Below are 22,782 nucleotides of genomic sequence, written 5' to 3'. Positions count from 1 at the left end.
ATATATTATGTTTGTTCCGCCACAATTTATATATTGAAATCCTAACCTCTAAGGTGATGGTATTAGGAGGTAGGGTCCTTTGGGAGGTGATTAGCACATGAGGGCTCTGCCTTCATCAGTGGAATTAGTACCCTTATAAAAGAGGACCCAGAGAGCCACCTTGTTCCCTCCACCATGGGAGGATGCTACCAGAAAGTGCCATTTGTGAGTTAGAAATGGATTCTAGCCAGAAAATAAATCTTCCTTGATTTTAAACTTCCCAGGTCCAGAACTGTGAGCAATAAATTTCTGTTGTTTGTAAGTCACCTGGTTTATGATATTTCATTGCAGCAACCTTAAAAAACTAATATATTTGATCTAAGTGATTTGATGAATAAATGAAATACTGTATTATGAAAGTTAGATTAACCCCAGATCTTACTTCTACTACAGACTCTTAATATTCATTTTGCAAAATAGGAAAGATCAACTCTGTAAGTAGTAAATTTTTTCCAGATCTAAAATTCTATAATATTTAAAAGTCACTATAGGCATTTCTTTTTAATTTTTTATTTTTAAATTCAAATTTATTTATTTTTATTATTTTTTAAAACTTTGGGGTATACATAGTAAGTGTATACGTGTATGAAATACATGAGATATTTTGATACAAGCATGCAATGTGAAATAAGCATATCATAGAATATGGGGTAGCTATCCACTCAAGCATTTATAATTTGAGTTACAATTACAATTTAATTACATTCTTTAGTTATTTTAAAATACACAATTAAGTTATTATTGACTATGGTCAATAAGAGTCTATTATATTATTATATATATTATATATAATATAATATATGTTATTATTGACCATAATCAGTAATAGTCTATTATATTATTATATATAATATATTATATATAATATATAAGTTATTATTGACTATAGTCAATAATAGTCTATTGTGCTATCATATAGTAGTTCTTATTCATTCTTTCTATTTTTTTTGGTATACATTAGCTATCCCTAATTTGTGCTCAAAATTCTACTCTTGATTAATATTTCACTGAAATTTTAATCTTTTACAATAAAATTATATGTGATTTTAATTTTATTTAATTCTTCTCAAGGCTCAGACATTAATTACTAATATACTTCTGTCCTCTTTGTTCTAATAATTTTAAAGTTGCATTTGCATACTATTTTCTGTTTTTTTTTCTTATTCTCACATAAATCAGCATTTCTATTTGCTGAAAAATAAAATAATTTTAAAATGTTTCACTGTCTACCATCTCCTTTCTATCATTCATGTTATTATTATCTAATGTTTAAGCCTTATCTTGTACTTAATCTGCCTAAATTAGTCCCTGATAATTTAGATTTGTCCACTTGTTTGTAGTTTTTCTGCTCACTCCAGCCAAAAAATTCTAATGTGGTCCATATGATTCTTGCCTCCTGGTATTCAAGCCTTTGTGTAATTCTCTCTCCTCTGGAGTGAATGGGACCTGTAACTTGCTTCCAGCCCATAGAAGATGTCGAATATGATTATTTTGTTCGTGATTATGTTACATAAAACTGTAATGCCCAACATTCAAGGATATACTCTCTGTTGCTGGCTTTGAGAAAGCCATTTTTCCCACCCCAAGCACTTATTTGATTTCTATTCCTATAGTTTGCCTTTTCTAATATATAATAAAATGGAATCATCCACTATTTGTTTAGCTGTTTTCTTTCATTCAGCATAGAGCTTTTGAAATTTATTCATAGTGTTGCAAGCCTCAGTACTTCTTTATTTATTTAAATTTATGACTTGCATTCCATTGTATGGGTAAACCACTGTAAGTTTATCCATTTCCTGGTTGCTGAACATTTTGAATTGTTTAGAGCTGTTGGTAAATATGAATAAATCTTCATAAGCCACACTTTGTGTGGAAATATATTTTAATATTCCTTGGGTAAATACCAAGAAGTGGGTTTTCTTGGTTTCATAGAATCATAAGTCTATATTTAACTAGACACTTCGAAAACATTTTTCAGTGTCTGTGCTAATTTGCATTCTTACTACCAATATATGAGAGCTCTATTTGCTTTGAAGCCTCTCTAGAGCTTGGTAACGTCAAGAATTGTGTGTGTATGTGTGTGCGTGCGCACGTGTGTGTGTGTTACCATTCTAGTAGGCATGAAGTGCCAACTGACTGCAATTTCAATTTGCTTTCTTCTAAAGATTAATGGTTTTTGAGAATCTTCTCATAGGCTTATTTGCTAACAATATAGTTTCTTTGATAAAGTGTTCAAATCTTTTGGCCATTTATTAATTGGAATGTTTTTTATTGTTGAGTTTTAAGAGTAGTTTATATATTCTGAGTAAAAGTCTTTGTCATGCAAGTGTTATGCAAATATTGCTTCTAAGTCTATAATTTGTCTTTTTATTTTCTTAGTAGTGTCTTTTGAAGAGCAGGCTTTAGGTTTTAATGAAGTTTATTTCATTTTTTTATTTTATGTTTGTGCTTTTTACCTTATCTAAGAAATTTTTGCTTGACTATAGGTTACAAAGATTTTCTCCATGTTTTCTTCTAGTAGCTTTGTAGAAGTGGCTCAGAAATGTATGGTTATGTTCCATTTCGAGTTAATTTCTGTCTAAGATGTGAAGTAATGGATTCAGTTTTTGCATAGGGTTGTTTAATTGTTATAGCACCACTGGACTCTCTCTTCTCTATTGAATTACCTTTGTTATAAAAAATAATTTTGACCAGGCGCGGTGGCTCATGCCGGTAATCCTAGCACTTTGGGAGGCCAAGGTGGGCGGATCATGTGGGCAGGTGTTGGAGACCAGCCTGGACAACATGGTGAAATCCTGTCTCTACTAAAAATACAAAAATTAGCCGGGCGTGGTGGTTCGTGCCTATAATGCCAGCTATTCAGGAGGCTGAGGCAGGAGAATTGCTTGAACCCAGGAGGCAGAGGTTGCAGTGAGCCGAGATGCGCCACTGCACTCCAGCCTGGGCAACAGAGCAAGACTCCATCTTAAAAAAAAAAAAAAAATTTACTACATATATATTTGTTTGTCTATTTCTGGATTCTCCATTTTGCACTGTTTATCTATATATCTATTCTTATTTTAATTTCAGACTTCGTTGATTGCTATAACTTTATACTAAGCCTTAAAATCAGGTAGTGCAAATTCACGAAATGTATTATTTCTTAAAGTTAATTTGTTTATTCTAGGTCTTTCACTTTTCCATATGGAACTTAAAAAATCAGCATCTCAATTTCCAAATAGAAGTTTGTAGGATTTTGATTAGGTTTTATTGAATGTATATATTAGTTTGGGGAGAATTAGAACATTTTAACAATATTGTCTTCTAGTTAATGACCATCGTATATTCTCATTTATTTAGGTTTCTGTAATATTATCAATCATTTATAGTAATTAACATATGAAAATTGTACATATTTTGTTATGTTTATCCTAAGTATATTTTATATACTTAGTACATATTTTTTATATCCTATTTTTTTATATATGCTTATATAATTTATATTAAATTATAGGTGCTGTTTTTCATTTAAGTTTGCCATTATTTGTTGCTGGGGTCATTCATTTTCTAGTTTCCTTGCTTTTAGGGATTCCCCATTAATTTCTAGCTGCTATGCCATTTTTCAACTCTATACCAAGATACTTCAAGCGTATCAACTTCAGCTTAGATCCCCATGCTGTGCATAAAGAATGCACTCAGTTCAGAAAAATATTAAATTAATGAATCTGGCACCCTGTCTGTAAATATCAAGAGCAGATTTATCTTTGCCTCGTACTGCTTTTTCTTTTTTTCTAATTCTTTTTGTTAAACCTCCTTATGTCTTCACACATACATTGTTTAGCTAACAGTTAATAAGGACTTGGAAAGCTTGTGCTTATAATTTGGATTTTGTTATTCTGCAGGTTTCTCACTACTAGAATATTTGTTTTAAGTTTCCAATTGTATTCTCAGTCTTGATCTCTGATCTCTGGCACCTGAAGGTCCCCAGGTTTGTGGTTTCCCCATCACTGTATTTTCCATTGACAATTCCCAAAGCCTGTATCTGTGAAGTCCGGATAGTACCCTTAGCCGATAAGCCACATGTTGGCAATTCATACCCTTTCCAATTGAAATGATTTTTTTTTACACTGTCTAGTTTTTATAATTATTATATGCAGTGCCTTTGTATTATTGCTTTATTATTTTGGTCTTGTAAGTTTGACTTCTGAACTATTCTTGCAACTTTTCTGAAGATCTGAAATCGTGTCATTATAAAAGGTTAAAATTTGTCAATCAGCTCAATCAGAAATGGGTTTTTGTTGGAAGATAAGTTTTGGAAGTTTATAAAATAGCAATCATCTTTTTCAAATATGACTTTTAGGTGAAAAGGCTTTTGAGAAATATTCCTTCAATTCAAAGTTTTACATGCTAAACTAAAAATAAGTGAACAAAATTCAATGAAAACTTTTGTTAAATGTGCTTGGGGTTGGATTGAAATATTTGGAGTGAGCAGATAGACACAGCTGGAGAAAATCCTATAATCAAAAACATTGATGTATTTTCACATTTTAAACCTCCAAATTAGCCCCTTAGTCTTGCTAAGTAGGCCAACAAGCTTCCCTAGCAAGCCTGCTTTTCTGCTCTCCAGGGTAAGTGTTCTGTCTCTTCCAACCTCACAACCAACACCTTGTTCCCACTCCTCCCCCCACTTGATGTTCTCACTTCATATTCCATAGTGAAATTCTAAAGAAAAACCAGGTCTGTGATTTCTTATCAACCCATCATCACAAAATAGCCAACTCATTTCTTTTACTACTTCTTTTCTGCTACAAACACAGAAGAATCTCTCTTCTTAGAAAAGGCACTCAACATTTGCAACAGATCTCACCCTCTCTCATCTTCCAAGATGATTATTTCTCTCCCTTCAAATCCTAATCTATTACTCTGTCTCTCCATTGAATCATATTTATAAGCATGCACAAATACTTCTTAGGGTTTATTTGTGGAGGACTGGACCTTTACCCAACGTGTTAGTGATAGTTTGATATAATTATACAATTTTTAGGTGATCAATATAAGCAAATGTTCTGTGAATGGTCAACTCTAGAATATAAAGAAAGTGGAAAAGTCAATAGATAGCAGGGCAATAGTAAAGAGTAAGCGTTCATCTTCTCAGATATTTTGTCTTTTTAAGTTGCCACCCTACACTTTCACCTTTTGTTTCACTGTAAGGTTTGTAATATTTATTTTCTTAATAATCCATCTCGAAATGTGCATTGTTTACTTATTTATTGTTTGTTTGTTTTCTGCACCTTCTCAGACTTGGTAGGGAAGGAATTAGCTCTTTCTCATCATATCCTCATTATATATAACAGTGCCTGGAATAACTATGTATACACTGTACTAAATGACCAAATGCATCACTCTGAAACTCCTTTAAGAAACCTCCTAATTTATTTATTTGTAAAAAAAAAAAAAGATTCAGGTCATAAATAAATCAGAAAAAGTTATGCCAAGTATTTTGAATCACTAGTACCTTGTCAAATTGTTTTGCATGCTTAGAATAAATTCACACTGATGTTAAAAAGTTAATATTATTTATATTTCATTTATCTGTCAATTCAAGGCAGAGGATGGCAGTTGTCAGATGAGGGTGAATTTGAGAAGATGGAGCTTTACTGATGGATTGACAGAAAATGCCCTTAATCAGGAGTCATTTCTTTACAGAGAACTTTAGCAGCAGTGACAGTGGATGTACTCCTGACAGTGGACATACATTCCCCAAAGAAGCCTATATTTTCATTAAATGTAGTACGGACTTTTAAGAAACTTTTACCTCTTTTATACTGATTATTGTGTGTACTTGTTTCCCTTGAACTATGAATCTGAAGATTCTTAAAAAAAATGTATTTAGTGAGGGTGGCTAGAGTTATGTAAAGAGACTCATTTTGGCTTTTTTATTCATTCTCTATTTCCATTAAGTAAAGGATACTTGGAGCCAATTTTAATGAAAGAACTGAATGTCAACACATGCTCATCATAATCTTCTTATGAGAAGTTTTGTAGAATGACTAAGTAGGATCTTAGAACTCAAAGTGACCTGAGCTCATCTACTCTAGTTTTTACTCAATGCAGAGATTTCCTCTTTAATATTTGATAGATCATTTGAGCCTTCGCCTAGCCCATTTAATATTTTGTGGCACAGTTTCCTCCATTTAAATCAGTTCTAATTGTAGAAAAGCCTCATCTTATGTTCAGCTAGAATCTGCTTTCCTGAACTAACCAACTATGTGTCCTGTGGCACTGCACAGAACAACTCCAGTAATCCTTTCTCTGCATGATGACTTTTCAAATATTTGAAAACAGCTATTAAATCCCCATTAAGCTTTTTTCAACCTCCTGAAACTTTCTAATCTTTCATTGTTTGCCAACCTTTTTTCTTCTTGCTCACTCTCTTCTGCATGTGCTTCAGTTTGCCCAAATGAAATGCCCAGGACTGAACTCAGTACTCCAGCTAGAGTTAGATCAATGCAAAACTGACTTGACAAAAATCTCACTTCCTTGTTAGACTTGGGCACACTGCTCAGCAAAGGAGACTAACAAAACCAAAGCATCTATAACAGAAAGCTTATCTCAAACCACCTATGTGACTTTTCTGAGTTGTAAACCCCTGCTGTTTGCAGCATGTTGAGACATTTGGTTTTGACTACAGGTTATCAATCATATTTTGTATTTCTTTGGCAATCCAACTTAAATTGTACCTACTCCAAAAAGGAGTCTATTAATCTTCATCCTTCTCTTCAAAGTTCAGCAAAATTATATTTAAGTTTCTTCAACTTGGTTAACTTGATTTTGCTCATATGTTATTAACCATATATTTTCTTATTTATTTAAGTTTCTTCAACTTAAATTGTACCTACTCCAAAAAGGAGACTGTTAATCTCCATCCTTCTCTTCATAATTCAAAAATAAATATTTAGTTTTTTGTTTGAAAACTTTCCTTCTTCACCTTTATTTTTTCCTACATTTAAAATATTGTTTTCACTACATGTGCAATACAGTATAAATTAGTTTCTTTTACTTATTCATTTATTTGTTGGGGGATTTACACTTTATGAAATCATTTATTCATATAATATTTGATGGTATCTCATGTATTTTAGGCACTATATTAGACACTGAGACATGGAAGTCAGAGAGAAGGTGAAATCAAAGAGAGATTCATCAGATTCTGTTTTTAGGCAGGACAGATCCAACCAGACTTATCACAGGAGTTCAAGTCCTGCATTTTAGCAATGTAGTATCCCTCTGTCACAGATTTCTGGACAGTGTTCCTGCCACAGATACTTTTAACAATAAGTTATATGTAAATAAATATATTAAATTATATATTAAATTTGATTAAATAAACCCATTTAAGTGTTATACTTTTGTATGAACCAAATCTACCTACTTTACATTTTGCAGTTTTTAGAAGTGTGTTAGTTTAATTAGCTTATTCAATTTTATATTTAACTACTACTGATGACAGTCAGTGGTTAGTCATTATTGATGACAGACAGGCACGGTCACATTTCTGGACCATACCTATAGCTCTAAATACTTATTTGAATTTGACAAATCTCCAGAATGATGTAGGGACCTGAGAAGAAAGGAAATGTGTGTTCTGCTTTACAGCTGGGACCCTGGAAGGTGGAAACATACCACCATGTTGCAGGAAGGGTAGCAGTTTAGGGACAGGTGGTTGCCTGAAATGTTTAAGGAGATGGACCCGAGGCAAGTTCAGAGCATCTCACTTAAACCCTCTGGTGGAGTGCAAGCTGTGATAGAAGAGGGTGCATTGGATGACAGCACGGACCACACAACTAAGTATTATTCACTTCTACCTAATGCTTGTAAATTCCTAAAATGTGTATGTAATTATGAGGAGAAAGAACAAAAAGACAGGACAGTCTTCACTGGAAAAAGAAAAAGTAACACATCCAAATGAATAACTTAATTTGGGATTAAGTTTTAACCATGTAGCAAAATTGAGATTTAAGAAATAAATGTATTCAGTTGTAGGAAAATGAAGTTATGCTTGTGAAAACCGGAGTTAATAGCCTCTCAAATTTGTCACAGCAAATAATAAGGTGGTTCTCAAAAGAATTACAGCATGAACATATTGTTCTTGACAAGGGTTTGCTAAAACTCCTTCACTACTTTGTTTCATTTAAACAGAAACACACTTTATGTTCTTAAAAAAACCTTTAGAAGACGTCAAATAAAGAGCCCTTCAAAAGCAGGTACACTCGTTCTTTACTAAGCCCACAGTCATAAGCAAAAGCTGAGAAGTTCATTCAAAAATATTCTGAACTATTTAAAATGAAGTTCTTCTTATTGACATTTCAAATTGTTAAGCTTAGACTTTTCCGAAGTTAAAGTAATCAATTGTTTGTTTCTCCTGTTTATAGCTATGTACACATTTGCACCAACTAATAACCTTTGATTTGCAATGAAAGATTACACATTCATTTAACTTAGCTTAGGTTCTGTTTGTTTTCAATTAGGAAGGGAAAAATCCTTTCAAGCATGATATCATAGGTTATTGATATTTCTTTTGGTTCATTTGTAGGACCAAACAAAATTTTCATATTTATGGTCATTAATGTTGTTGACAAGAAATTGCATTAAATGAATGGGTTGCAGTAAAAATAAAAAGAATTTGGGAAGTAAAAAATTATATTAATTTAGATGATATATTTGTTCTCTAATTGTAACCTCAAATTGGTAGCAGTGACAATGTGAGATTAAAAAATCATAGGAATTTAATTAATTTTTTATTTAATTAATATATTAGGTATAAATCTCTGTCAAATTCTCTGTCCTTCTGCAAGGCACGTGTGCGCACTCCCTCCCCGCCCCCCCCCCCCCCACACACACAGACACAGGCAAACTATTAGTGTCTGTAGACCTACCAGACACTAGGTCTTATTTTCTGCCAGATACTGCCATTTAACATATGCGTATCTTTTTCAAAATAACAATGTTTTAAACATATTTTATGGAAGGCTGAATAATGTTCCTCCCCGAAGATGTCAATATCCTAATCCCTGAAACCTATGACTATGTTACCTTACACAGCAAAAGAGATTGTGCAGATGTGATTAAGGTTAAGGACTTTGAGAGGGACAGACGCTCTTGGATCCAGCAGGTGGTGCTTAAGAGTGTTGGTCACCGAATAGGCTCTTACTCAGACACATGGCTCTTTTGTATTGTGGTGCATTGGCAGTAGTGCTCTGTGGTGCAAGAGGAGACAATGACCCCCTTATCAAGTCTGCTCCTGGGCAATGGAGGAGCCCCCGCCAATCCCTGGCACCCCACTCATATTTTCTCTGTTAGATGTGCTGGGCTGCAGGGCTCCCTAGGGAAGGGGCTGTGGTTAGCAGACAGACCACACCATTTCCAGTGTGGCCCTGAAGAGGGAAGCATACTTCAGTCCCTCTGTGACTCACAAACGTGGGTGTCTCACCCCTCTCAGTGTTCGGAAGATGGAACCCCTACACTTAGGCATCACCCAAGCCTGCGAGTCCTGCCCATCTAGAGCAGCGGATGTGGGTGGAGTCACCTGATCCGCCATCTGTGTGCTTCCCAGAGGAACCCGGAGCTGTGCCCAACTGCTGAGTTCAGGCAGAGGGGAGTCTGCTGTGTTGGAAGTCCCAGCCAACGTATACTGCCCAGCTAGGAGCAGCAGGCATGAGTGGAGTCACAGACACAGACCCACCTGATCTGTTAACTGGGCAGACCCTGGTGGAATATGGAGCTGCACAGGCCTGCAAAGTTCAGGCAGATGCAAATCTGCTGTGCTAGAAGCCCCAGGAGGCATTCCTACCCAGCCCACAGAAATGTTTTTATTTAAATGTTATCCCCAAATGTCATGCCTTCAAATTTACAATAAGAGCACAACAATTTAAAAATTAAAAGTAAGTTTTAACCTAATACTCTGCAATATGTGATGCTGCATAAAAATAGAAAAAATTGCAAGACCTGGCAACTGCCAATATTTTCCACCTTTATTGAAATTGAAGAAAACACATAATTAGCACTTTATGAACTAAGCTTGAAGAACTAAGTTGGGTCCTCAGTTAACATTGTTCCAGGAAGTTTATAAACACAACAAGTTTAGAAATGACTTTTTTCATTAAAAACCTGAGTGTGTGTCTAAATTTTTGGTAGGCTGGTGTTAGCATTAATCAGTACAACTGTAACATACTCCCAATTCGACCATAACCTTGATATTTGCACTTATTTTTGAAGTTGTTTTAAGGCTTGAAAATTACATAAAACAGATGTGATGTTAAATCAGCTTCTAAAAATTATAACTTCTGAACATATGAACATGACACTTACTGTAATGTTGTGTCGAAGCTACCTCTTACCAGTTATAGCACTGATGTATAATAATTCAACATTGTTAATCATTATATATTCACAATTGCTTACAGCTAACTTTTACTTTTTGCTTGGATTCCATTAGTGTGGCCAAAATTACATAACTCCTGATCCTTTTGTTTGTTCCTAGAAAAGTATGTCCAGACAATAAAGCTTTCTAAAAGCCAAAAATGTCATGGAGCAGTGCTGGCTTCTTTTACTTAAAACTCTTAAAGTATTTGTGAAAGCATCTGTCAAGTGTCTAGTAACTTTTAAGCTTCTTTTCCTATTTTTTTTTAACCCAATGTTGATGGAAAGGTATCACATTACAAACCTATGATTCACCTGTAGAACCATTCATACACCTTTTAAATCTTGAGCGTGTTTCTGTGACTGAAAGTCTTATTCCACTGAGCATAAAAATAGTACATTTTTAATCTGATATTTGCCAGCATGCTTCTTTTTTTTTTTTTTTTTTTTTGAGATGGAGTCTGGCTCTGTCGCCCAGGCTGGAGTGCAGGGGCCGGATCTCAGCTCACTGCAAGCTCCCTCTCCCGGGTTCACGCCATTCTCCGGCCTCAGCCTCCCAAGTAGCTGGGACTACAGGCGCACGCCACCTCGCCTGGCTAGTTTTTTGTATTTCTTAGTAGAGACGGGGTTTCACCGTGTTAGCCAGGATGGTCTCGATCTCCTGACCTCGTGATCCACCCGTCTCGGCCTCCCAAAGTGCTGGGATTACAGGCTTGAGCCACCGCGCCCGGTCCAGCATGCTTCTTTTAAGACCCATTATATTTGTCCTGGTACACAGATGTTAGTTTTTCTCAACCTAATTCCTTTAGGTTCATAATCACCATTAGTTCATAAATCATTATATTTAATAGAAAAATACCTGGTTTAAATTATTTATTATTTTATTTCATCTCTATCAATAATATATATATCAAGGAAGTAACTTTTTTGTATGTTCACATCAATCAGGAAAAAATTAGTGAGCTCCTGTTATGTGATAATTTGATACTGTTCTCTCCTTTGTTACACATTTTGGGAGCATTTGTTTTTTATTTATTTATTTTTCTTCAAATCCCTGTTATCAGCTATATTAAATTTAATTTAATTTTTGAAATATTAACATTTTCCTGTTTTTTTATATCTTGCATTGAAATTCTTCTTTTTCCATAGACTAATAAATTTAAATCTGTATATATGATATCCTTCAGTTAGATACCATTTGGTAATCCCCCTTATACAGTTCCAGCATTCTAGGATATAAGTAAATGGTACCTCTCTAAGCAGTGAAATATGTGAACATCTATACCTCAAATTCCAAAAGCCCAAACTCACTGCAAATAAATTCTATAAACTGTCACACTTAAAATGGGTTTATCCTCTCTGACCAGTCTGGTAGTCTGAGTTTAGAATGTAGTGCAAAGATTGGTTTCGATGAGAAACCTGAGACAATTTGGTGCAACGTAAAAGGATTTCAAGTTCCTACTTCTTACTGACTAATAACCACGTCTTCTCTGTCAGTAATTTCAGGTTTACATTAAATTAAAACTTAGAGACTGGGCTCAGTGGTTCATGCATATAATCCCAGCACTTTGGGAGACCAAGGCAGGCAGATCACCTGAGGTCAGGAGTTTTATACCAGCCTGGCCAATATGGTGAAACCCCATCTCTACTAAAAATACAAAACTTTGCCATGTATAGTGGCGCACACCTATAATCCCAGCTACTTGGGAGGCTGAGGCAGGAGAATTGCTTGAACCCAGGAGGCAGAAGTTGCAGCGAGTTGAGATCACGTCACTACACTCCAGCATGGGTGACAGAGTGAGACTCTGTCTCAAAAAAAAAAAAAAAAAAAAAAAAAGAAATTAAACGAAAACCATTGTTTAGGTTTTTAAAAATATAGTCCTCTCCTTCAGCTTCTCATTTATCGGTCTATGTAATTTTCTAGAGTGATCGTGTCCAGTCCCATGGTTAGGTTGCTTCCTTGTGAGGGACAGTGAGGGAGAATCTGTTTTGTGCCTCTCTCTTAGTTTGGTAGCCTAGCTGTTCCTTGGCTTGTAGATGGCACTCTCTGGGGGTCTTTGCATGGTCTTTCTTTTGTGTATGTCTGTCCGTATATCCAAATCCTCTTTTTCATTAGGACACTAGTCACATTGGATTAGGACTCATTCTAATGACCTTATTTTAGCTTCACTATATAAACAGTTTATTTCCAAATAAAGTAACATTATCAGGTAGTGCAGGTGAGAATTTCAACATATGTCTTTGTTCAACTCAACCCATAGCAACCTGTGTCTTCAGATTTTGGGGTAGTGGTTAGACTTGTGACCTCAGTTCTCTGATGGTTTTAAAAATCATCATTAACTTTGAGTTTGTCCAGATTTTTCTTGTTTTAAGAATGAAATGGGCCGGGTGCGGTGGCTCAAGCCTGTAATCCCAGCACTTTGGGAGGCCGAGGCAGGTGGATCACGAGGTCAGGAGATCGAGACTATCCTGGCTAACATGGTGAAACCTCGTCTCTACTAAAAATACAAAAAACTAGCCGGGCGTGGTGGCAGGCGCCTGTAGTCCCAGCTACTTGGGAGGCTGAGGCAGGAGAATGGCGTGAACCCAGGAGGCGGAGCTTGCAGTGAGCCGAGATCGCGCCACTGCACTCCAGCCTGAGAGACACAGCGAGACTCCATCTCAAAAAAAAAAAAGAATGAAATGGATGACTTCTAAGTTCTTTATATGTTGAAGCTTCCCATGGGCTTCTTAACATTTACATCACAATAATACTCAAGTCTATTTAAGTTAGTTCTCTTGATCTTAGGATCAGGTAGCTGCTTACTAAACACTTAAACCTGACTCAAAGATTTCTAAAAAGAACTAATGTATTCCAAACAGATGTTGTTATTTTCCCTCAACTCATATTCAAATCCCCCTTTTTAATTATTTTTCTGGAGTAATTATTCAACAACCAAGATTTCAAGACAGAAACATATAAAACACTTCACACATTTTTCCATCTCTTATTCTTGAGGGGAATGGCTGCAGGTGCAGGAAAAAAGCAATGAACAAATGTATAAAGTAATAGGAATGACTAAAGCAAAGGAGATGGCATAGAACAATGAAATGAAAAAGTGAATGGCAGATTTGGACGTATTGGGCATAATTATTTCCTGTACTTAGTGTACTTGGAAAGAATTGTTGGGTGATGAAGATGGTTAACTGTTATTGAACCAGGTTACAATGATGTAGTACTGGAGTCAGCAGTCCATGACCCTACAGCAAATCTGTTCCACTGCTTGTTTCTGTAAATGAAGTTGTATTTTAACAAATTACACTTCATTGATTTATATATTGTCTACAGCTGTTTTCATGCTACAACAGCAGGCTTGAGTAGTTGCAATATTAAACTGTATGGCCTATAAAGCCTGCAATATTTATTATCTGGCTCTTAACAGAAAATTTTGTGAATCTCAGGATTATTCTGTCACAGAAAATTGTTAGAAGTGTTTTTGTTAACTTTAGTTTTATTTTAAATTAATAAGAGACATCATTATTGTAAAGAGGAGGTGGGGAAGGATTTACAGGATCATATTTATGGTTTTGACAGAAAATTATGGTTATCATTAAGAAAAATTCTGAAGTAATGGAAAGAGAAGAAAGATCACAGAGGAAGTAATGTAAATATTACTTTCATTAATGAAGTGGATGTAATCTAGAGGACAGAGAAATAGATAGAAACCTTTTTTATTTTCTTGGTCTTTACTAAAGGAAATAAAATTCATTGTAGCAATTTTTGCTTTTTTTTTAAGAAAAATGTCACTGTATAACATTATGAAAACAATAGCAATATGCTTTTAAAGTTAAAGTAATTGGGGGGGATTTAAAGGTCATTTAGGATTATAAAGATTTGTTGCCTGATTCCCCTTAAAAAGATATAGGGAGCTAAATGTAGATGTAAATGACATAGATATAGATAAATGGAAGAAACGTATGCATAACCATATGTACATAAGTTCAGTATAAATTTTGCTGGTGTAAAGTGTGTGTGGCATGCAAATTCAAACAATAAACTGTACAATAGTCTTTATTATAACATATGTATCCAATTTATTCTCACAGAATGATTTATTTACTTGATTTTTACTGAACTCTTTTAATTATAGCCTAACTGTGGTTATAATTGACAAATGAGTGTACTTCCAACATTCATGTTGGCTGATATTTTCTTTTACATGAATAATAAGATAAAAGTGAGATGATGAGGATGCATGTCAGAACTCTACCTCTTTTTTAATGATTTGAGCAATTTCTTGTCTGAATCTGATAATAATTCTTGAACTATGGAAGAATATATCCTCATTTTTTGAAAAATTCATAATGTAGCAGCAATAAACATGGCACATTTTTGGGTTTGAGCTGAAATATCGTAGTTTTCATATCTTACTTTGTCTAGGCGATTAGTAAAACAAATCTTACTTTGTCTAGGCAATTAGTAAAACAGTAAATCAAGCCCTGATTTACAGTACTCATTGATTTCTAAGGAAATATACTTCCATTGTGGCCAGGTTTTGGCTACCAATATGACGGCTTTGAATACCGAGATGGAAGATGTGTGCCATTGTATATCATTTACCATTTTCACTATCAAGATATAAAAGATCTAATAGTGTTAAGACCATAAATAATAGCAAAATATGGCAACATGACTAAAAAGTAATGAGTTTTAAGTATTTATCTTTTTATGTAACTTATTTAATTGTAAACTTGTGTAATTTAATTTTTAATGATTATTTTTAGAAATTGTCTTGCAAACTTCTGAAAAGTTTAAAATCAGCTCCTGTAAGGAAGAAAAAGGTGGCTTCAGCATACCCCTGAACAAAGATAGATACAAATTTAAATGCTTATTTCTCAGATATTTAGGTTAATATTTTTAATTCATGTACTCGAATTATTTAAATGATTGAAGCTCTTATTGAAAATTCAGGCCGGGCGCGGTGGCTCACACCTGTAATCCCAGCACTTCGAGAGGCTGAGGCGGGCGGATAATGAGGTCAGGAGATCAAGACCATCCTGGCTAACATAGTGAAACCCCATCTTTACTAAAAATACAAAAAATTAGCCGGGTGTGGTGGCACATGCCTGTAGTCCCAGCTACTTGGGAGACTGAGGTAGGAGAATCACTTGAACCCAGGTGGTGGGGGAGGTTACAGTAAGCTGAGATTACACCACTGGACTCCAGCCTGGGCACCAGAGCGAGACTCCATCTCAAGAACCTAGGACTCCATCTTCAGAGTACTAGGTTGAATCTAATATAGATCGGTATAAACTATTTAACAAGTCCTTTAATTTTCTGGACCTTAGTTGACTCTTCTATTTAGAAAAACATTGGATTAGATAGTTAGATTAGACTTTTTTTGTTCCTCGCTTTATTTCTTTTTCTTGTTGCTAGCCTTCATTTGACTGGCTCTACTTAAAGAAATTTTGATATAAAATCATGCACTTTGAGGGAATTAGACTTTGTTATGTGTTAACCTTGGATAAAAATATATCTCCCATTTAACACAATCCTGGTTATAGATTTAAAGTTAGTTCTGCTAATGTTTCATATTAGTGATTTAAAAGACCATAAATCCACATTTCATTTCTTTCTTAACCCAGTGGAATATAGGTAGATGTGATCTCTGAATTGGTTCAAACCTTAGCTTTTTCTTATGCTCAATAAAATCTGTGGTGCAAGTCATTCTTTATACTTCCCTGTTGCATGAAATCAAGAAAGAGCAGAATTTAAAACTCACTGAACTAAAAGAATAAAATGAATTTCCCTCAAATGATTATTTTTCAACAAAAATGAACACTTGACTTGTGAGAAGAAAGACAAACTTCAAAATGCTCCAAACTTCATTTGTATTTTACAAGCTTTTTTTTTTTTTTTTTGTACTGGAATTAAGCTAGGAGAAAAAGTTCTGTGAGTCTTCTATTATAAGCTCTCTCCTCAAATGACTACATTAATATTAATAGATGCTTCATTAGTAATTTCATGTTATGGATTCTAGTGCTTCTCATGTTACTTGACAACATTAGAAATAATCACTACTGCATATTTTTTTTGTCTAATTACTTTGTAAAACAGAAGAAGTTAATTTATTTTAGATGTAGACAGTAATGGATGTAATAAATATATGACAATTTGTTACAATTTTTTTATATGCTTTGAGGAATTGTAACATTTTCTGGTTGAATTTGTCCAGCTTCACAAATTAATGCCATGATTTAAGTGAATTTAGCATAGTACTCATTATATAAACTAGGAGTAAAAATAGAAGCTCTCTTGAAACTAAATTTTAATGACTCTTAAATTATAATTTGTTTAGTCTCATTTTGTTTCATTTCCCTTTTGTTGTCTGGTTTTGTTTGGTTTTCTTGCTTCTACAGATATGCTGAATACACAAATTATATAAAAAATATTATTTCTGTTGTTGTTTTGTTTTGTTTTTGTTGTTTTTTTGAGATGGAGTCTCTCTCTGTCAACCAGACTGGCGTGATCTCAGGTCACTGTAACCTCCACCTCCCGGGTTCAAGCAATTCTCCTGCCTCAGCAGTACATGCAGCTGGGATTACAGGTGCCTGCCACCACGCCTGGCTAATTTTTGTATTTTTTAGTAGAGATGGAGTTTCGCCATGTTGGCCAGACCGGTCTCGATCTGCTGACCTCAGGTGATCCTCCTGCCTCAGCCTCCCAAAGTGCTGGGATTACAGGGGTGAGCCACTGTGCCCCGCCAAAAAATATTGTTTATTTATCTTTATCAATAGAAAATAAATTAACATCCTAAAAACAGCAGAAATCCTCACTGATGAGTAGCTTCTGGCTTTTGTTCTGAGATTACTAAAGCTAGATGCCATTCCAGATAAGAAACAAAAATAAATAAATAAAAGGAAAAACAGCAGAAAGTTTTCTTTTAACATTTGAATTTTGTTTATTTTAATGGGAATTTTTTAATATGTTGACATTAAATTGCCTATGGTTGAGAGAAAAAAAATCCAAAGCTCTTAATTATTAAAATCACTGTCTTTATGGATAATTAAGTTAAACTACCCAATATGAAATAATGAGAATTCAAAGGTATATATTTAAAAAACAGGTCTTTTAAAAAATGTAGAAAACTTTAGAATTACTATATGTCTGATCTTATGAATGGCTGAAATAATTAACCATATAATTCTGTAACCCTAATTAACCATGATTTATAGAAAATCAGTAAAAATTCACCTTCCCAAACTATTTTATGAATGTAATTGAAGTAATACCATTAAAATTTTATTTGTGATAAAGCTATTTATATCTTTAGGAGAACACAATAAGGGATGGAAAATAAATCCACTATTAGTCATTATTTTCTCATTGAAGAGTTATTACCTTTAGAAGAAGGTATAAATTACAAGACATTGTGAAAATAATTTTAAAAACAATAAATAAACATTGATTCTGGAAATTAAAGAAAACCATAAGCTAATTTAGACAAAGCATTTGTCTTTTATTCACTGCACACATATTCATTGAGCACTCCTCTGGGTGATAAGAATTAAAAAAATGCATGCTTTCATGAAACTTACATTCTAATGGGAATGATAGAAAAAGTAATTAAGCAAAATATGTAGAATATTGAAAGATATCAAAAGCTATAAATACTTATGGAATGAAATGGATATTGCTGAAGATAAGCCTCATTATTTCTTAAGACCATATGGTAACATATATTGTAATTATAATTCCTCTATATTTTTCAGATATAACAACTGTTTCTTAAGATTGCTTATTTAGTCTTACCTTAATCCATGTCGAACTCACCTATAAATGTTTCTCTTTATAGGTGTAGGTAATGCAATGCACTATGTGAGGCAAGATGGTTAAGTGGTCAAGAACATGAGCTTTTGATTCTGAGTAAATTGTGTTGAGTCCCAAATCTTTTTCTCTTTCAGATCAATTTATTTATTCCATCAGTTTTTATTTCTTCCTCTGTAGCATGGTAAGAATAACAACTATTAGAGTCTTGTGAAAATTAAATCAGATGATGTATGTGTGTAAGGCATTTAGTGTAGAGAAATGCTGTATAAGTACTTAATATTACTTTTATTATTGTTATTTTTTACATCTAATGCCTGTTAGTTTCTGAAACCAGTGCCCTCTCAGGAATTCTACTAATGTATACCAAAATCTTGGAAGAATTAGATTTCTTGCTATTTCTATAAACAATAAAGTAGTTTATTTCCTTAAGATATAATATATAAGCTATTGCATAAATTAGTTTTTAACAGTTTATAACCCTCTAATATCCGAGGAAAAGCTTGATTATGATTCATTTTATTAAGATTTATGTTTATGGTAAGATTTTGCCATGTATGTTTAAAAATAACTTGTTAAAACTGGTAATGTTTAGTTGTTCAATCAATTATATACTTGTAAAATATAATGAAAACCCAATCTAGAAGACAATGTTAACATTCCGAAACTGACGGTTGTAGGTAATAAAATAAAACCTTTAATCAAACCCAGATAATTATTTTGTTATAGATATCTATGATGTGATGGCCTGTTAAATACAATAATACCCTAAAATATATTTGAATGTGCATGAAGAAGTTGGAACAAAAATATATTTTCAAGGACAGCAAAGCCAAGCATAATATTTCTGTAAGTTAAAGCAGATTTTGTTCATAAAATTTTATAATAGGTAATGGTTATATCAAGTTAGTCACTAAAGTTTTCATTAAAAACATTTGAAAATTGAAAATATGCTGGAAATACTTATTTAAAAATATTTCAGGGCATATATAAGCAACAATGAAAAGATCTCTAGTTTAGTCCCTAAAGTTTTGAGTTATTATATATTTATCAAGTTAAAAATGGTTAGCAATAGGCCTGAAATCCATTCTCTCCCTTTATCAAGAATAGAACTTTGTATCAGTGATGAGAAAGAACAGTAATTTGTACAAAGGAAGTTTAATATAAAGAAACGTTAACTAGTAATAGAAATTAACTACGAATGGGTAAAGAAAATTCTGAAGAATAAAAAGAAGTTGAGTAAAATGGACATTATACTTGCAAAATCTTAAACCCTTCGATTTATTGAAAGAGAACCGTTAATGGTAAGTTGTTCTGAAAGCAAGCTTCTATTTACCTTTCAGGGCTGGATTTCTCTATAGGCCTATAGACACATGCAGCAAAAGAAATTTCTTCCAGTCACTTCTTCTGAATGTGTGCTTATAAACTCCTTTTTTGTGTGTGTTAAACTTTTTCAGTTACTGAAAGAAAACTGTTAAGGATGAGCCATCTGAAAGTAAGCTTCTATTTACTTTTCAGGACTGAGTATCTCTATGGAGACAGAATCATATGGGAAAAGAAACTTCTTCCAATAACTTCTTAATATGTGCTTACAAACCCGTTTTCCTGTTAAACTCTCCCATTCACTGGTAGAAAACAGTGAACAGGTACTACTTGTATGATTGAGATAGAGCACTCAAAGGAAAAAAAAAATGTAAAGAACCACCCCCCACCCCAAACATGGAAATAATATTGGTGAAGGTTACAGTGTTCATGGTATATTGAATATTAAAAGTTTACTATTGTGGCCAGGCGCGGTAGCTCACGTTTGTAATCCCAGCACTTTGGGAGACTAGGCCTGGTGGATCATGAGGTCAGTAGTTTGAGACCTGCCTGGCTAGCATGGTGAAATCCCATCTCTACTAAAAATACAAAAATTAGCCCGGCATGGTGGCGCATGCCTGTAATCCCAGCTACTTGGGAGGCTGAGGTAGGAGAATAGCTTTACCTCGGGAGGTGGAGGTTGCAGTGAGCCGAGATCATGCCACTGCACGCCCAGAGTTTACTATTATGTTATGAGCTAGGGATGGTAAGCAGGGAACTACACTTGCAGGTGTCTGCACAACTCGCTGGGAAAACACTGGGGTACCTGCGAGACTCACTGGATGTCAAGAGAAGCCACTCACCGAGATGACATTGAGCTCCCTGGGAAGAAACTGAGGTGGTTCCACTAACCTTTCTGAGGATAAGCATTATCATGTGCCCTATGTGCTGCCGGACTGGCATGTGCAGGAAGAGGACACCAAAGCATCTGCTCTATTGATGTCCTAGTGAATGCCAAATAACTACCACAATCTGATTTTTCTAGTAACCTCTAGTTTAGAACCTTGTTTCAATCTAAAAACCTCCTGCTCCCTGCCATGAATCTAGAGATTGTTACATATCTGTAGCTTCTGGGTCTGACCAACCCTGCAGGGCAGATTCTGCGTCCACTAATTCAGACATTCTTCAGATAGAGTAAGTGGATAGCAGAGAGGGAAGCAATAGAGAAGGAAACAGTATCCTATTCTTCTTGAGCCATGGCGGGAATATTGAAAGAAGAGAAAGATTCTCCCCTAAAATATAAATAGTCACATTAGTTTATGAATTTATTGCTTTACTATGATTGGGTTGCATTTCAAAGAAGCAGAAGAATATATGCAAAAGACACAATTGCTTTCCTAAATGAACTAAGGATTTTAATTTCACTGTAAAATAAAAAATTAATTTAAAATTTCAAATACAGAACTTAGTAGCTGATGGGAAATAATTCTCCATGTCCTATCACATTTCTGCACCTCTTTTGAACAGAGTTATTCCGACTTTTGCTTAGGACTATTTTTTTTTATGAATGTTTGTAGAGCAAACAGCTTTGGAAGACAGGAATAGCATCTCCCTTAGGAGCAGAAGGCAGATTTATGGTCTTCAAAAATAATAAAATAATGTCTGCCTCCAAAGGAGAAGTTGAACAAGTTTTCTAACAGCTTAATCTAACATCAGATTGTTCTTCAGCTAGGGCACACATCTACTGTGTGCCCACCATCCACACAGAACACTCTGCATCTGCTTTGGAACTTTGACTGTCAAGGGTAACTGAGGTGAACATAAAGCTCATACTTCTTGTCATGTCATGAATAATAAAATCCATTATCTCTTAAGCAAGAGTCTCTGTTCTCTGCCAGATGTATAAAACCTTGGAAGGCTAGTCCCTTAGCTTATATGTGAGGTAAAACTCCATACCCTCACAGTTCTTGAGAGTAGTAGCACACAAAAAATAATGACTAGATTGGTTAAAAGCACTATCTGAGATGAATTACCAACAAACTGTGAGAGTAATAGTTTATAATAAAGTCAATTTGACACAGAGAGCAATGTTGATATTTTGAAATCAGTGGACAATTACAGCAACTTCTAAAAAATAAAAAAAAAAAAAATTAGGGGTGATATTTTCCTCTACTTCTCCAAAGAATCTACAATAAAGCCTGGTGAAATACGTGTAGAATATTTTCAAAGGAATACTCTATTAGATTTGTATCGTTACATAACAAATCATCATAGGTCAAGTGACTTAAAACAAATACATTACTTATTTCACAGTTACAATGGATCCCTAGTCCAGGCACAGCTGGTCTGGGTTCCCTGCTTAGGGTATCACAAGGTTGCAATCAAGGTGATTGTAGGCAGGGCTGAAGCTCAGAGTCATCTTCCAAGCTCATTCATGTTGCTGGCAGGATTCAGTTCCTTATACTTGTATGACTGAAGTCTCTACTTCCTTGCTGACTGGAAGCTGCTCTTTGATCCTAGAGTCCCACGACTTACTTCAAAGCCAGCAGGAAAATCTCTTTCTTCAAAAAGGGTCTAGTTCACATTCTAAAGACTTTCAGTAGATTAAGTTAGGCCCACATAGAGTAATCCTCATTTTGATTAACACAAAATGAAGTGATTTGCAATGTTAATTACATCAAAAAAATTCCCTCACCTTAATCATAGAAGGTGACCTAATCACAGGAAAGACCATCTCATCATATTCACAGGTCCTGCCAACCCTCAAGGGGAGGGGATTCTACACAGAATGCACATGCAGGTACATTAGAATTCTGCCTTTCCAGACACGTTAAAAGAATAATAATTATTATTACAGCTGGCCATGATGGCGCATGTCTGTAGTCCCAGCTACTCCAGAGGTTGAGGTGGGAGTATCACTTGAGACCAAGAGTTCTGGGCTGTAGTGCGCTAGGCTCATAGGGTGTCTACCCTAAGTTTGGCATCAATATGTTGATCTCCTGAGAGTGATGGACCACCAGTTTGCTGAAGAAGAGCTGAACCCACCCAGGTTGGGACTAGAGCACATCAAAACTCCTGTGCTGATCAGTAGTGGAATTAAGCTTGTGAATAGCCACTGTACTCAAGCCAGAGCAACATAGTGAGACTTGGTCTCTAAAATAATAATAGTTATTACTATTATCACATAACTTCTAAAAAGTATAATAATACTTATTTCATAATAATTAATATTGTTT

The 22,782-nt window shown here is 34.6% G+C and overlaps 1 non-coding gene across 1 annotated transcript; it reads left to right on the top strand.

The window, feature by feature from the left end:
• The first annotated feature begins 17,247 nt into the window (after window positions 1-17,247).
• LOC119625503 (small nucleolar RNA SNORD59) lies at window positions 17,248-17,315 on the top strand. Its single transcript, XR_005241696.1, has one exon. It is a non-coding gene; the product is annotated as a small nucleolar RNA SNORD59 (small nucleolar RNA).
• Window positions 17,316-22,782: the final 5,467 nt, after the last annotated feature.

The sequence above is a fragment of the Chlorocebus sabaeus genome, chromosome 10 (genome assembly GCF_047675955.1).
Source record: "Chlorocebus sabaeus isolate Y175 chromosome 10, mChlSab1.0.hap1, whole genome shotgun sequence".
In the NCBI taxonomy this organism is placed as follows: domain Eukaryota; kingdom Metazoa; phylum Chordata; class Mammalia; order Primates; family Cercopithecidae; genus Chlorocebus; species Chlorocebus sabaeus.
The sequence above is the reverse complement of the archived record's forward strand: the minus strand, read 5'-3'. Positions and strand labels throughout refer to the sequence as shown.